At 37.8% G+C, this 17,616-nt stretch overlaps 1 protein-coding gene across 9 annotated transcripts in view; it reads left to right on the top strand.

Annotated features, from left to right (window-relative positions):
* Positions 1–17,616, top strand: part of fbrsl1 (fibrosin-like 1) — an 886,448-nt gene that overhangs the window by 417,642 nt on the left and 451,190 nt on the right. The window lies entirely within an intron of this gene.

Genomic DNA, 17,616 nt, shown 5'->3' with positions numbered 1-17,616 from the left:
ATAGTCCCCACCTCCAAAGACATGCACCTTGGGATAGTCCCCACCTCCAAAGACATGCACATGGGGATAGGCCCCTCCCACCTCCAAAGACATGGTCCTGGGGATAGGCCCCTCCCACTTCCAAAGTAATGTACCTGGGGATTGTACTCTCCCACTTCCAAGGACATGCACATGGGGATAGGCCCCTCCCACCTCCAAAGAAATGCACCTGGGGATAGGCCCCTCCCACCTCCAAAGTAATGTACATGGGGATTGTACTCTCCCACTTCCAAAGACATGTACCTGGGGATAGGCCCCTCCCACCTCAAAATACATGCACCTGGGGATAGGCGCCTCCCACCTCCAAAGACATGGTCCTGGGGATAGGCCCCTCCCACTTCCAAAGACATGCACCTGGGGATAGGCCCCTCCCACCTCCAAATACATGCACCTGGGGATAGGCCCCTCCCACCTCCAAAGACATGCACCTGGGGATAGGCCCCTCCCACTTCCAAAGACATGCACCTGGGGATAGGCCCCTCCCACTTCCAAAGTAATGTACCTGGGGATTGTCCCCTACTTCCAAAGACATGTACCTGGGGATAGGCCCCTCCCACCTCCAAAGACATGCACCTGGGGAAAGGCCCCTCCCACCTCCAAAGACATGCACCTGGGGATAGGCCCCTCCCACCTCCAAAGACATATACACCTAGGGATAGGCCCCTCCCACCTCCAAAGACATGCACCCGAGGATAGGCCCCTCCCACCTCCAAATACATGCACCCGGGGATAGGCTCCTCCCACCTCCAAAGACATGCACCTGGAGTTAGGCCCCTCCCTCCTCCAAACAAATGCACCTGGGGTTAGGCCTCTCCCACCTCCAAAGACATGCACCTGGGGATAGTCCCCTCCCACCTCCAAAGACATACACCTGGGAATAGGCCCCTCCCACCTCAAAAGACATGCACCTGGGGATAGGCTCCTCCCACTTCCAAAGACATACACCTGGGGATAGGCCCCTCCCACCTCCAAAGACATGCACCTGGGGATAGGTTGATTGGCAACACTAAATGGTCCCTAGTGTGTGAATGTTGTCTGTCTGTCTGTGTTGGCCCTGTGATGAGGTGGTGACATGTCCAGGGTGTACCCCGCCTTCCGCCCGATTGTAGCTGAGATAGGCACCAGCGCCCCCCATGACCCCAAAGTGGAGTAAGCGGTAGAAAATAAATGGGATGGATGGGTTGAAAAACGCTGATCTAACTGGTAGCTTATATTCGGAACCTCCTGGACCAGACGGAGTGGATTTCAGTTTCGTGTGTCAGCGCTGCTGAAAAATGTGTCAAATTGGCAAGAGGATGAGGACTAAAATCCACATTGAAAGCCAGCAAAACGGGACGTCTGCGTACGGTTGATGTTGAGCGATGGATTCGGAGGCGCCAGAACCCCTCAAAGCTCCTTAACTGCAACCATCTGAGAATGACTTCTATCTTCTTCACGTCAAAGCCGGCTTTAAGTGATCCGGTTTTTCTGTCTCACTTCTTAACCCTTTTATGTCGGCCATCTGCCGCACTCGTTTCATCGATTACTTAGTATTCTCTCTGCCTGGAATCACCATCAATCAATCAATCAATGTTTATTTATATAGCCCCAAATCACAAATGTCTCAAAGGACTGTACAAATCATTACGACTACAACATCCTCGGAAGAACCCACAAAAGGGCAAGGAAAACTCACACCCAGTGGGCAGGGAGAATTCACATCCAGTGGGACGCCAGTGACAATGCTGACTATGAGAAACCTTGGAGAGGACCTCAGATGTGGGCAACCCCCCCCCTCTAGGGGACCGAAAGCAATGGATGTCGAGCGGGTCTAACATGATACTGTGGAAGTTCAATCCATAGTGGCTCCAAGACAGCAGCGAGAGTCCCGTCCACAGGAAACCATCTCAAGCGGATCAGCAGCGTAGAGATCTCCCCAACCGATACAGTCCCTGCTTTAATGATCTAAAACTTGTGCTATTTGCTGGCCTTGGATTCCACTAATATAGGTCGAAAGGGTTCTTTAAATCTTCAACAACCAATGAGGTCATGAGAAGGAAGCTCTCCAAAGCTCCGACGTGGTCGCCTCATGACATAACTCTTCTACGCGAGCGTGGCTCAACCAACTAAAGTCACGAAAAGCCTTCCAAAACCCAGCAGCCATCTGTTCTTGGTTAGATTTTTTTTTTAATATATATATATATATATATATAAGTCTCTCTCAATGTGAATCAAATTACCAGCGGCTTTTGTTTGTTGGGTCAAACGCTGTCTCTTGTGGATGTTGAGGGAACCTCAAGGGAGACGTGTGATGTAGATCAGTCACGTCATCAAAGGACTTTGTTCAAAAGACCGCGTTCCGTTCGGTTTGTAAGGGCAGAATGTATATTCATCATGTTTATGAGATACTTTGTTTCTCATAATGTGTGATGTCAGGACTTTGGGGCGGAAAAAAAAACGAAAACAGTTCAGTTCCTACAACATAGACCGATGCAGTCTGCAAGGGATACAGTCCGGGATTGTGTGTGCTGCTGGTCCACTAATAGTACTAACCTTTAAAGGGGAACATTATCACGATTTCAAAAGGGTTAAAAACAATAAAAATCAGTTCCCAGTTTGCTTGTTGTATTTTTTGAAGTTTTTTTCAAAATTTTATAGCCCTAAAAAAAGCTTTAAAGTGCTTGATTTTCGCTATTTGCGATACGACTATCCATTTCCCTGTGACGTCACACAGTGCTGCCAATGTAAACAAACAATGGCGAATAGCACAGCAAGATATAGCGACATTAGCTCGGATTCAGACTCGGATTTCAGCGGTTTAAGCGATTTAACAGATTGAAACGGATGGTTGGAGTATGAAAGTATTGAGCGAATAGCTATTGACGCTATTCATAGCCATAGCATGGCCGAATAGCTGCGTTAGCATCGCCGGTAAAATGTGCGGACCAAACGATCAGGACTTTCGCATCTTTTGACACTGGAGCAACTTAAATCCGTCGATTGGTAAGTGTTTGTTTCGCATTAAATGTGGGTGGAAGGAAACGTAATATAGTTGCAAATGCATCTGCAGGTTATCCATACATCTCTGTGCCATGTCTGCTTTAGCACCGCCAGTAAATAGCATGTTAGCGTCGATTAGCGTAGCATGTTAGCATCGATTAACTGGCAGTCAACATCAACAAAACTCACCTTTGTGATTTCGTTGACTTTATAGTTGCAAATGCAACTGCAGGTTATCCATACATCTCTGTGCCATGTCTGCTTTAGCACCGCTGGTAAATAGCATGTTAGCGTCGATTAGCGTAGCATGTTAGCATCGATTAGCTGGCAGTCGCGCCCGACCAAATATGTCTGATTAGCACATAAGTCAACATCAACAAAACTCACCTTTGTGATTTTGTTGACTTTAGAGTTTCAAATGCATCTGCAGGTTATCCATACATCTCTGTGCCATGTCGGCTTTAGCACCGCCGGTAAATAGCATGTTAGCGTCGATTAGCGTAGCATGTTAGCATCGATTAGCTGGCAGTCAACATCAACAAAACTCACCTTTGGGATTTCTGTGACTTTATCGTTGCAAATGCATCTGCAGGTTATCCATACATCTCTGTGTCATGTCCGTCATCGCCGGTCAAATGTGGAGACACTCTGGCACATTCAATGGGGGTCTGGCGGCAGACACTTTGGCATCTTGGGGCCGGTGGTGCAACTTGAATCCCTCCCTGTTAGTGTTGTTACACCCTCCGACAACACACCCACGAGGCATGATGTCTCCAAGGTTCCAAAAAATAGTCAAAAAAACGGAAAATAACAGAGCTGAGACTCGATGTTTGTAATGTGTTGAAAATGAAAATGGTGGGTGTGTTACCTCGGCGACGTCACATTCTGACGTCATCACCACATGAGCGATAAACAGAAAGGCGTTTAATTTGCCAAAATTCACCCATTTAGAGTTCGGAAATCGGTTAGAAAAATTGATGGTCTTTTTTCTGCACCATCAAGGTATATATTGACGCTTACATAGGTCTGCTGATAATGTTCCCCTTTAACAGTTAATTTTACTCATTTTTATTAGTTACACGTTTCTATGTAACTGTATTTATTTTATTTGAACCTCTTTTTTGTTGAATATAATGTTGTATTTATTTATTTATTTTAAAATAATAAATGGACAGACCAGGTTGTCAATTAAAGCAGGGGTCACCAACCTTTTTGAAACCAAGAGCTACTTCTTGGGTACTGATTAATGCAAAGGGCTACCAGTTTGATACACACTTAAATAAATTGCCAGAAATAGCCTATTTGCTCAATTTACCTTTAACTCTATGTTATTATTAGTAATTAATGATATTTATCTTTATGTAAACGATGATCATCTTAATGATTTCTCACAATAAATATATATAGAAACAGATAAATATAAATCAAAAAAAGGGTATTTCTGTCCATCATTATGTCGTACATTTTTTTTTTTCTTCTACGAAAGTGTTTTGTAGAGAATAAATGATAAAAAAAACACACTTAATTGAACGGTTTAAAAGAGGAGAACACGAAATCTTGACTGTCAGTGAACTCTCCTGAAGTAAGAGAAACCACATCAAGCTTAAAAAAAACAAAAACAATCCTTAAACAAATTTTTTCAACTTTCACGCAAAACAAAGACACAATATGACAACAAATATGACAAAACGAAGACACAATATAGAAATACTATTTGACAAAATTAAGACACAAAATGACGATTCAATACGACGAATAGAAGACACAATATGACAATACAATATGACAAAACAAAAGACACAATAGAACAGTACAATATGACAAAACAAAGACACAATAGAACAGTACAATATGACAAAACAAAGACACAATATGACAAAAACGAAGACACAATATGACAATACTATATGACAAAAACAAAGTAACAATATGACAATACAATATCACAAAACGAAGACAAAATATGACGATACAATATGACAAAACAAAGACACAATATGACAATACAATATGACAAAACAAAGACACAATATGACAATACAATATGACAAAACAAAGGCACACTATGACAATTCAAAATGACAAAACAAAGACACAATATGACAATACAGTTTGACAATACAATATGACAAAACGAAGACACTATATGACAATATAATGTGAAAAAAACGAAAACACAATATGACAAAACAAAGACACAATATGACAAAATGAAGACACAATATGACAATACAATATGACAAAAGAAAGACACAATATGAAAAAAACGAAGACACAATAGAACAATGCAACATAAGAAAACGAAGACACAATATGACAATACAATATGACTAAACAAAGACACAATATGACAATACAATATGACAAAACAAAGACACAATATGACTAAACAAAGACACAATATGACAATACTATATGACAAAATGAAGACACAATATGACAATACAATATGACAAAAGAAAGACACAATATGACAAAAACGAAGACACAATAGAACAATGCATCATAAGAAAACGAAGACACAATATGACAATACAATATGACAAAACAAAGACACAATATGACAATACAATATCACAAAACGAAGACAAAATATGACAATACAATATGAAAAAAGACACAATATGACAATACAATATGACAAAACAAAGACACAATATGACAATACAATATCACAAAACGAAGACAAAATATGACAATACAATATGAAAAAAGACACAATATGACAATACAATATGACAAAACAAAGACACAATAGGACAATACAATATGACAAAACAAAGACACAATATGACAATACAGTATGAAAAACAAAGACACAATATGACAATACAATATGACAAAACAAAGACATACTATGACAATTCTAAATGACAAAACAAAGACACAATATGACAATACAGTTTGACAATACAATATGACAAAACAAAGACACTATATGACAATATACTGTGAAAAAAACGAAGACACAATATGACAAAACAAAGACACAATATGACAAAATGAAGACACAATATGACAATACAATATGACAAAAGAAAGACACAATATGACAAAAACGAAGACACAATAGAACAATGCAACATAAGAAAACGAAGACACAATATGACAATACAATATGACTAAACAAAGACACAATATGACAATACTATATGACAAAAACAAAGACACAATATGACAATACAATATCACAAAACGAAGACAAAATATGACAATACAATATGACAAAACAAAGACACAATTTGAGAATACAGTATGACAAAACAAAGACACAGTATGACAATTCAAAATGACAAAACAAAGACACAATATGACAATACAGTTTGACAATACAATATGACAAAACAAAGACACAATATGACGAAATGAAGACACAATATGACAATACAATATGACAAAACGAAGACACAATATGACAAAACGAAGACACAATATGACAATACAATATGACAAAACGAAGACACAATATGACAATATAATGTGAAAAAAACGAAGACACAATATGACAATACAATATGACGAAAAAAAGACACAATATGACGAAATGAAGACACAATATGACAATACAATATGACAAAACGAAGACACAATATGACAAAACGAAGACACAATATGACAATACAATATGACAAAACGAAGACACAATATGACAATATAATGTGAAAAAAACGAAGACACAATATGACAATACAATATGACAAAATGAAGACACAACATGACAATACAATATGACAAAATGAAGACACAATATGACAATATGATATGACAAAACAAAGACACAATATGACAAAATGAAGACACAATATGACAATACAATATGACAAAAGAAAGACACAATATGACAAAAACGAAGGCACAATAGAACAATGCATCATAAGAAAACGAAGACACAATATGACAATACAATATGACAAAACAAAGACACAATATGACAATGCTGTATGACAAAAACAAAAACACAATATGACAATACAATATCACAAAACGAAGACAAAATATGACAATACAATATGACAAAACAAAGACACAATATGACAATACAATATCACAAAACGAAGACAAAATATGACAATACAATATGAAAAAAGACACAATATGACAATACAATATGACAAAACAAAGACACAATAGGACAATACAATATGACAAAACAAAGACACAATATGACAATACAGTATGAAAAACAAAGACACAATATGACAATACAATATGACAAAACAAAGACATACTATGACAATTCTAAATGACAAAACAAAGACACAATATGACAATACAGTTTGACAATACAATATGACAAAACAAAGACACTATATGACAATATACTGTGAAAAAAACGAAGACACAATATGACAAAACAAAGACACAATATGACAAAATGAAGACACAATATGACAATACAATATGACAAAAGAAAGACACAATATGACAAAAACGAAGACACAATAGAACAATGCAACATAAGAAAACGAAGACACAATATGACAATACAATATGACTAAACAAAGACACAATATGACAATACTATATGACAAAAACAAAGACACAATATGACAATACAATATCACAAAACGAAGACAAAATATGACAATACAATATGACAAAACAAAGACACAATTTGAGAATACAGTATGACAAAACAAAGACACAGTATGACAATTCAAAATGACAAAACAAAGACACAATTTGAGAATACAGTATGACAAAACAAAGACACAGTATGACAATACAATATGACAAAACAAAGACACAATATGACGAAATGAAGACACAATATGACAATACAATATGACAAAACGAAGACACAATATGACAAAACGAAGACACAATATGACAATACAATATGACAAAACGAAGACACAATATGACAATATAATGTGAAAAAAACGAAGACACAATATGACAATACAATATGACGAAAAAAAGACACAATATGACGAAATGAAGACACAATATGACAATACAATATGACAAAACTAAGACACAATATGACAAAACGAAGACACAATATGACAATACAATATGACAAAACGAAGACACAATATGACAATACAATATGACAAAACGAAGACACAATATGACAATATAATGTGAAAAAAACGAAGACACAATATGACAATACAATATGACAAAATGAAGACACAACATGACAATACAATATGACAAAATGAAGACACAATATGACAATATGATATGACAAAACAAAGACACAATATGACAAAATGAAGACACAATATGACAATACAATATGACAAAAGAAAGACACAATATGACAAAAACGAAGGCACAATAGAACAATGCATCATAAGAAAACGAAGACACAATATGACAATACAATATGACAAAACAAAGACACAATATGACAATGCTATATGACAAAAACAAAAACACAATATGACAATACAATATCACAAAACGAAGACAAAATATGACAATACAATATGACAAAACAAAGACACAATATGACAATACAATATCACAAAACGAAGACAAAATATGACAATACAATATGAAAAAAGACACAATATGACAAAACAAAGACACAATAGGACAATACAATATGACAAAACAAAGACACAATTTGACAATACAGTATGAAAAACAAAGACACACTATGACAATTCTAAATGACAAAACAAAGACACAATATGACAATACAGTTTGACAATACAATATGACAAAACAAAGACACTATATGACAATATACTGTGAAAAAAACGAAGACACAATATGGCAATACAATATGACAAAACAAAGACACAATATGACAAAATGAAGACACAATATGACAATACAATATGACAAAACGAAGACACAATATGACAAAACGAAGACACACTATGACAATACAATATGACAAAACGAAGACACAATATGACAATACAAAATGACAAAACAAAGACACAATATGACAAAGTGAAGACACAATATGACAATACAATATGACAAAATGAAGACACAATATGACAAAACAAAGACACAATATAACAATATAATATGACAACACAAAGACACAATATGACAATACAACATGACAAAACAAAAACACAATATGATAAATGAAGACAAAATATGACAATACAAAATGACAAAACAAAGACACAATATGACAATACAACATGACAAAACAAAGACACAATATGATAAACAAAGACACAATATGACAATACAATATGACAAAACAAAGACACAATATGATAAACAAAGACACAATATGACAATACAATATGACAAAACAAAGACACAATATGACAATATAACATGACAAAAAAAAGACACAACATGACAAAACAAAGACACAATATGACAATACAACATAACAAAACAAAGACACAATATGACAATACAACATAACAAAACAAAGACACAATATGACAATATAACATGACAAAAAAAAGACACAACATGACAAAACAAAGACACAATATGACAATACAACATGACAAAACAAAGACACAATATGACAATACAACATAACAAAACAAAGACACAATATGACAATACAACATAACAAAACAAAGACACAATATGACAATACAACATGACAAAACAAAGACACAACATGACAAAACAAAGACACAATATGACAATACAACATGACAAAACAAAGACACAATATGACAATATTCAAACAGATTCAGGGTGGATTCAGACTCCTGACAACAATCCTCTGACTTTGTCATATTACATACTTTTAAACATTTTTTTCCCGTGGGTAAGAAGTTATAAATGATTCTAATTCGAAAATATCAATGTTTTTACATGGATACTACTTTTGTAGATCGGTTTGAACGTCGTATCCCACGGCAACGGGCAAAAAAAACAAACCCCACTCTGCAGCTGTAGAAATATCTGGCTTCAATGCAACATTTAAAGCAGAAATGATGGAAGGAAGACCTTGCGCTTTAATCACCAAAGTCAGAAGGTCAGAATCATTCATCGTGTTTCCTTTCAAAGCTGGAATTTGAGAGAGATGAGAACACACACACACACACACACACACACACACACACATACACACTCACACACCTCCCCTTCAACAATGTAATTTCATTTTGTTGTCGCGGTTGGAAGAGGCTGAGGCAACCGTAATGAATTCCAAAATGTTAAGATTTGCATTTCAATTTGGTAACCTCCCTCTCAAAGGCGATAAAGTCCCCAACCCCGACCCAGCCACTAAATCACATTAAGCATATGTCAGTCTTTTTGTCAAAAGCCCGGCCCGAGTCTTACTCTACGCTTCTCCCTCTCCATCATTATGCCCGCGCTTTTTGTGGCCCTGTTTACAAGCCAAATAAAAAGCCGCACAAAACATCTAAAGCCACAAAAGGGACCTTAAGTGGGCCTCTTAAAAACAGAAGCTCGCTGCATAAACGTTGTCCCTTTTTAACTCCCCCCCCCCACCGCACCCTCGGGGAGACATTTTGCATTTAACACTGAGAAGTTGCAGACTTTGCTATTTTTCATAGCGTAACTTAAAAGGGTCGTGTTAGGATGTGTGTTTTCTACATTTAAAGCACTAGTGTGTGGTGGGAGATGATCTATGTGGGGAGAAGAAGCCTGCCAACGAGCAGCGGGGCGGGACATGCTGGGGCCCGGCCCAAGATGGCGGCAAGGAGGCGGAGAATGCGGCTGAGCGGAGAGGCGGGGCGTGTCGGGAGCGACGCTACGAGCGAGATCATAACGTTTTTAGCATTCAATCAGACATTCTTGTCAGGTTTTGTATTAGTGTTCCTAAAAATAGATATAGCGGCCCCCCCAGGACACATTTTTTTCTTTAAAAGTGGCCCCCGAGTGAAAATAGAATGCGGCTGAGCGGAGAGGCGGGAGCAACGCTACGAGCGAGATCATAAAGTTTTTAGCATTCAATCAGACATTCTTGTCAGGTTTTGTATTAGTGTTCCTAAAAATTGATATAGCGGCCCCCCAGACACATTTTTTTCTTTAAATGTGGCCCCCGAGTGAAAATAGAATGCGGCTGAGCGGAGAGGCGGGAGCGACGCTACGAGCGAGATCAGGTGCGTGGCTCGCACACCGGCACCCAATTAACTAATCTCCTCACTCTGTATAAAAGGGGAGAAGGAGGAGGGATCGAGGCAGAAGGAGTAGGAGAGCCTACAGGAACGGATGAGGAACGAAAGCCAGAGAGAACAGCGCACGAGAGACGACGACGTGGCCGGCTGAAAAGCGACCGAGGAGCGAGCAGCGCAGAAGGAGCTGAAAAGTGAACCGACTTGAAGACAAGCTGAGTAAAACCTGCTCAAGAGAGATGTCCTTTCTGGGTGGTCAGTGGAACCCGAGCGACGACAGCAAAAGTTTGGCGCCCAACCTGGCTGCACCACCGGGAGCAGGCGAGGACGATCCCCTGTGGGCTCTCATAAGCGCTCTCACGCAGCTGGCAGCAAGCAGCCGTCAGAATTGCCGGCTCCTGCAGGCTTTGGCGGACCAGAATGGCCCCCTACTCAGTGGCCTAGTGGTTAGAGTGTCCGCCCTGAGATCAGTAGGTCGTGAGTTCAAATCCCGGCCGAGTCATACCAAAGACTATAAAAATGGGACCCATTATCTTCCTGCTTGGCACTCAGCATTAAGGGTTGGAATTGGGGGTTGAATCACCATAAATGATTCCCAGGCGCGGCACCACTGCTCCCCTCACTTCCTAGGGGGTGATCAAGGGTGATGGGTCAAATGCAGAGAATAATTTCACCACATCTAGTATGTGTGTGACAATCATTGGTACTTTAACTTAACGTTGGGCGCCAAATGTGAACGACTTTTGCCGTCGTCGCTCGGGTTCCACTGACCACCCAGGAAGGACATTTCTCTTGAGCAGGTTTGACTTTTTATTATTTTTTTAAATACAGCTTGTTTTCAAGTCGGATCGCTTTTCAGCTCCTTCGCCGCTGCTCGCTCCTCGGTCGCTTTTCAGCCGACCGCGTCGTCGTCTCCCGTGCGCTGTTCTCTCTCGCTTTCGCTCCTCATCCGTTCCTGCAGGCTCTGCCTTGATCCCTCCTCCTTCTCACCTTTTATACAGAGTGAGGAGATTAGTTAATTGGGTGCCGGTGTGCCAACCACGCACCCGATCTCGCTCGTAGTGTCCGCTCAGCCGCATTCTATTTTGACTCGGGGGCCACATTTAAAGAAAAAAATGTGTCTGGGGGGCCGGTATATCTATTTTTAAGAACACTAATACAAAACCTCACAATAATGTCTGATTGAATGCTAAAAACGTAATGAAAGACCGCCTTAAAAAAACACAATGGAATTTTTACATTTTTCTATGAAGGATAAAACACTGAATATTGACACAATATGAACGTCACACCGCTGTTCGATCCACACATTTTACAATCAAGTGAAATATGAACGCGAAGGGTACACCATAAACCCACCTACAAACCCCGTTTCCATATAAGTCGGGAAATTGTGTTTGATGTAAATATAAACGGAATACAATGATTTTTCAACCCATATTCAGTTGAATATGCTACAAAGACAACATATTTGATGTTCAAACTCATAAACAATTTTTTTGGCAAATTATCATTAACTTTAGAATTTGATGCCAGCAACACGTGACAAAGAAGTTGGGAAAGCTGGCAATAAACACTGATAAAGTTGAGGAATGCTCATCAAACACTTATTTGGAACATCCCACAGGTGTGCAGGCTAATTGGGAACAGGTGGGTGCCATGATTGGCTATAAAAACAAAACCAACCAATCATTGATCTTTCCCGTACTGGACCGGTACTTTTGAGAGGCGGTATAGTACCGAATATGATTCATTAGTATCGCGGTACTGGACTAGTACTGGTGTACCGTACAACCCTTCCCACTGCTATGATACAAAAATGCAAACGGCATTCAATCAGTTCAAGTCTGTTGCGAAATATTTTGCAGAGATGAGTGTTACCTCGGACTTTCCATGTGAGAGTTTTGTATCTCGCAATATTTACTTTGTTTGTTGCTTTCAAGGGCAAACAAGGTCACTCTTATCCTTGTTGGACCTTGGCCTCACTTTAGATCCACACCTGATTTGTTTGTGGACTCGTACCAAGACAGGGATTTATCAATGCAGAATTGTTTAATTTAAGAGATTTGTTTTCCAGGTTTACTAAATGTTATGCATTGTTTGACAAGATACTTCAAACTGCTATAAAATACCTTCTGAGGTTTGTAATTCAAAGTATTGTATTTATTATTGGGTAGTGGAACAAGACAAAAATAGGCCAGAATGACTAGTTGTGGCTCAACGTGTTGTTTTAGTATATAGTGCACCATGATGTCATTGTTTTAGTATATAGTGCACCATGATGTCATTGTTGTTTTAGTATATAGTGCACCATGATGTCATTGTTTTAGTGTACAGTGCACCATGATGTCATTGTTTTAGTATATAGTGCACCATGATGTCATTGTTTTAGTATATAGTGCACCATGATGTCATTGTTTTAGTATATCGTGCACCATGATGTCATTGATGTTTTAGTATATAGTGCACCATGATGTCATTGTTTTAGTATATAGTGCACCAAGATGTTATTGTTGTTTTAGTATATAGTGCACCATGATGTCATTGTTTTAGTACATAGTGCACCATGATGTCATTGTTGTTTTAGTATATAGTGCACCATGATGTCATTGTTGTTTTAGTATATAGTGCACCATGATGTCATTGATGTTTTAGTATATAGTGCACCATGATGTCATTGTTGTTTTAGTATATAGTGCACAGGATGTCATTGTTGTTTTAGTGTATAGTGCACCATGATGTCATTGTTTTAGTATATAGTGCACCATGATGTCATTGATGTTTTAGTATATAGTGCACATGATGTCATTGTTGTTTTAGTATATAGTGCACCATGATGTCATTGTTGTTTTAGTATATAGTGCACCATGATGTCATTGTTTTAGTATATAGTGCACCATGATGTCGTTGTTGTTTTAGTATATAGTGCAGCATGATGTCATTGTTGTTTTAGTATATAGTGCACCATGATGTCGTTGTTGTTTTAGTATATAGTGCACCATGATGTCATTGTTTTAGTATATAGTGCACATGATGTCATTGTTGTTTTAGTATATAGTGCACCATGATGTCATTGTTTTAGTATATAGTGCACCATGATGTCATTGTTGTTTTAGTATATAGTGCACATGATGTCATTGATGTTTTAGTATATAGTGCACCATGATGTCATTGTTGTTTTAGTATATAGTGCACCATGATGTCATTGTTGTTTTAGTATATAGTGCACCATGATGTCATTGTTGTTTTAGTATATAGTGCACCATGATGTCATTGATGTTTTAGTATATAGTGCACCATGATGTCATTGTTGTTTTAGTATATAGTGCACCAAGATGTCATTGTTGTTTTAGTATATAGTGCACCTTGATGTCATTGTTGTTTTAGTATATAGTGCACCATGATGTCATTGTTGTTTTAGTATATAGTGCACATGATGTCATTGTTGTTTTAGTATATAGTGCACATGATGTCATTGTTGTTTTAGTATATAGTGCACATGATGTCATTGTTGTTTTAGTATATAGTGCAGCATGATGTCATTGTTGTGTTAGTATATAGTGCACATGATGTCATGGTTGTTTTAGTATATAGTGCACATGATGTCATTGTTGTTTTAGTATATAGCGCACATGATGTCATTGTTGTTTTAGTATATAGCGCACCAGGATGTCATTGTTGTTTTGGTATATAGTGCAGCATGATGTCATTGTTGTTTTAGTATATAGTGCACATGATGTCATTGTTGTTTTAGTATATAGCGCACCAGGATGTCATTGTTGTTTTGGTATATAGTGCACATGATGTCATTGTTTTTTTAGTATATAGTGCACCAAGATGTCATTGTTGTTTTAGTATATAGTGCACCATGATGTCATTGTTGTTTTAGTATATAGTGCACCATGATGTCATTGTTGTTTTAGTACATAGTGCACCATGATGTCATTGTTGTTTTAGTATATAGTGCACCATGATGTCATTGTTGTTTTAGTATATAGTGCACCATGATGTCATTGTTTTAGTATATAGTGCACCATGATGTCATTGTTGTTTTAGTATATAGTGCACCATGATGTCATTGTTTTAGTATATAGTGCACCATGATGTCATTGTTGTTTTAGTATATAGTGCACATGATGTCATGGTTGTTTTAGTATATAGTGCACCATGATGTCATTGTTTTAGTATATAGTGCACCATGATGTCATTGTTTTAGTATATAGTGCACCATAATGTCATTGTTGTTTTAGTATATAGTGCACCATGATGTCATTGTTGTTTTAGTATATAGTGCACCATGATGTCATTGTTGTTTTAGTATATAGTGCAGCATGATGTCATTGTTGTTTTAGTATATAGTGCACCATGATGTCATTGTTTTAGTATATAGTGCACCATTTTGTCATTGTTGTTTTAGTATATAGTGCACCATGATGTCATTGTTGTTTTAGTATATAGTGCAGCATGATGTCATTGTTGTTTTAGTATATAGTGCACCATGATGTCATTGTTTTAGTATATAGTGCACCCTGATGTCATTGTTGTTTTAGTATATAGTGCACATGATGTCATTGTTGTTTTAGTATATAGTGCACCATGATGTCATTGTTGTTTTAGTATATAGTGCACCATGATGTCATTGTTGTTTTAGTATATAGTGCACCATGATGTCATTGTTGTTTTAGTATATAGTGCACCATGATGTCATTGTTGTTTTAGTATAAAGTGCACATGATGTCATTGTTTTAGTATATAGTGCACATGATGTCATTGTTTTAGTATATAGTGCACCATGATGTCATTGTTTTAGTATATAGTGCACCATGATGTCATTGTTTTAGTATATAGTGCACCATGATGTCATTGTTTTAGTATATAGTGCACCATGATGTCATTGTTGTTTTAGTATATAGTGCACCATGATGTCATTGTTTTACTATATAGTGCACCATGATGTCATTGTTTTAGTATATAGTGCACCATGATGTCATTGTTGTTTTAGTATATAGTGCACCATGATGTCATTGTTGTTTTAGTATATAGTGCACCATGATGTCATTGTTTTAGTATATAGTGCACATGATGTCATTGTTTTAGTATATAGTGCACATGATGTGTTGTCATGAGTGCATCCACACAACAAAGTTATAGTTTGTGCGTGTTTACTCGCCCTCTCTGTGCCATCTGATTAATATTTATACATCTAATTGTTTTATATGCATTATTAATTGCTCTCGGAGGATGTCGTGAGGATAGGAAATTAGTCAACGTTACGGATGTTTAGAGTTGAAAGGAATGTTTAAATGTTATTCACATTTCCTTTCACATTTAATCTGCGTGGAAGCTCGCTGCAGTGGAAGTATTAATTACATCTTCTTAAACTGGGGAAGAGCGGGTGTGTGTCATTAAATATTAGCTTGTATGTAATTAGCATCTATTAGCAAACTCTGCAGCGGCGGATAGCCTAATGTCTTAATGTAATGCTTACTTTTGTGTGTGTGTGTGTGTGTGTGTGTGTGTTCGTTCTTGTATTTCTGCCCTTCTTGAGATACTGACAAAGGACGGGTGACAAAGTTAGGACACAAACCATGGTCCCTATACTAAAAAACATTGCATCTAATAGAGAATGTCTCATTTGCACCCCTAGTGGTCAAAATGAGGGTGTTTCCCAAAAGGAAGGATTTTTCAAATGGACTGTGTGGCGCTTTTAAAAGTTAGCCCCCTCAGCTCAACGTATGAAATAACAAGTGTGCGTGTAAGAAATTAAAATGCGCCCTGTGATGGTTGTGTGCTGTTGTGAGGGTTCCACGGACCATCAAGGAAGGACATTTTTCTCTTGAGCAGGTTTGAGTCTTGTTTATTTTTCAATAAAGCTCAATTCCGGTCAGGTCGCTTTTCAGCTCCTTCTCAGCTGCTCGCTCTTCGGTCGCTTTTCAGCCGGCCACGTCTCCGTCTCTCGGGTGCTCTTTGGCGCTCTTGCTCTTCATCTGCCCCTAACTCTCCTCCTTCTCTCCTGTTATACACTGCGAGGATATAGGTTGATTATCTGCCGATGCGCGATCCAGATGGCGGCGGCGTTGCTCCCGGCACGCCCCGCCTCTCCGCTCCGCCGCATTCTCCGCCTCCTTGCCGCCATCTTGGGCAGGGCTCCATCACGCCCCCTTTTGCCAAAATGATTTTTTTTTTAAATCGAATAAATGTGTAAAAAGAGACATACTGTAATAATGTGAAGTAAATAATGAAAATTAAAAAACAATTACAAACAAAACGAAACAAATAAAAGCAGTTTTTTTCTCTCAATGTGTCAACTTTTCTGATAAAATTGGAAACAATTTCTCATATTATTTCTGTTTCTGTAATATTGCGAAACGTTCTGGTAAAATTATTACTTTTTTATGTCAAATTATTACTTTTTTCATGTAAAATTAATACTTTTTTATGTAAAATTAGTACTTTTTAATGCTAAATGGTGACATTTGTCGTATACAATTCTGACTTTTATCCCTATATTGCGAAAAAAAATGTTCTTTTTTGGAGTAAAATTATGACTTTTGTCATAATTTTGCCAAGT

Source organism: Nerophis ophidion, linkage group LG07, assembly GCF_033978795.1.
Source record: "Nerophis ophidion isolate RoL-2023_Sa linkage group LG07, RoL_Noph_v1.0, whole genome shotgun sequence".
Lineage (NCBI taxonomy): Eukaryota > Metazoa > Chordata > Actinopteri > Syngnathiformes > Syngnathidae > Nerophis > Nerophis ophidion.
The sequence above is the reverse complement of the archived record's forward strand: the minus strand, read 5'-3'. Positions and strand labels throughout refer to the sequence as shown.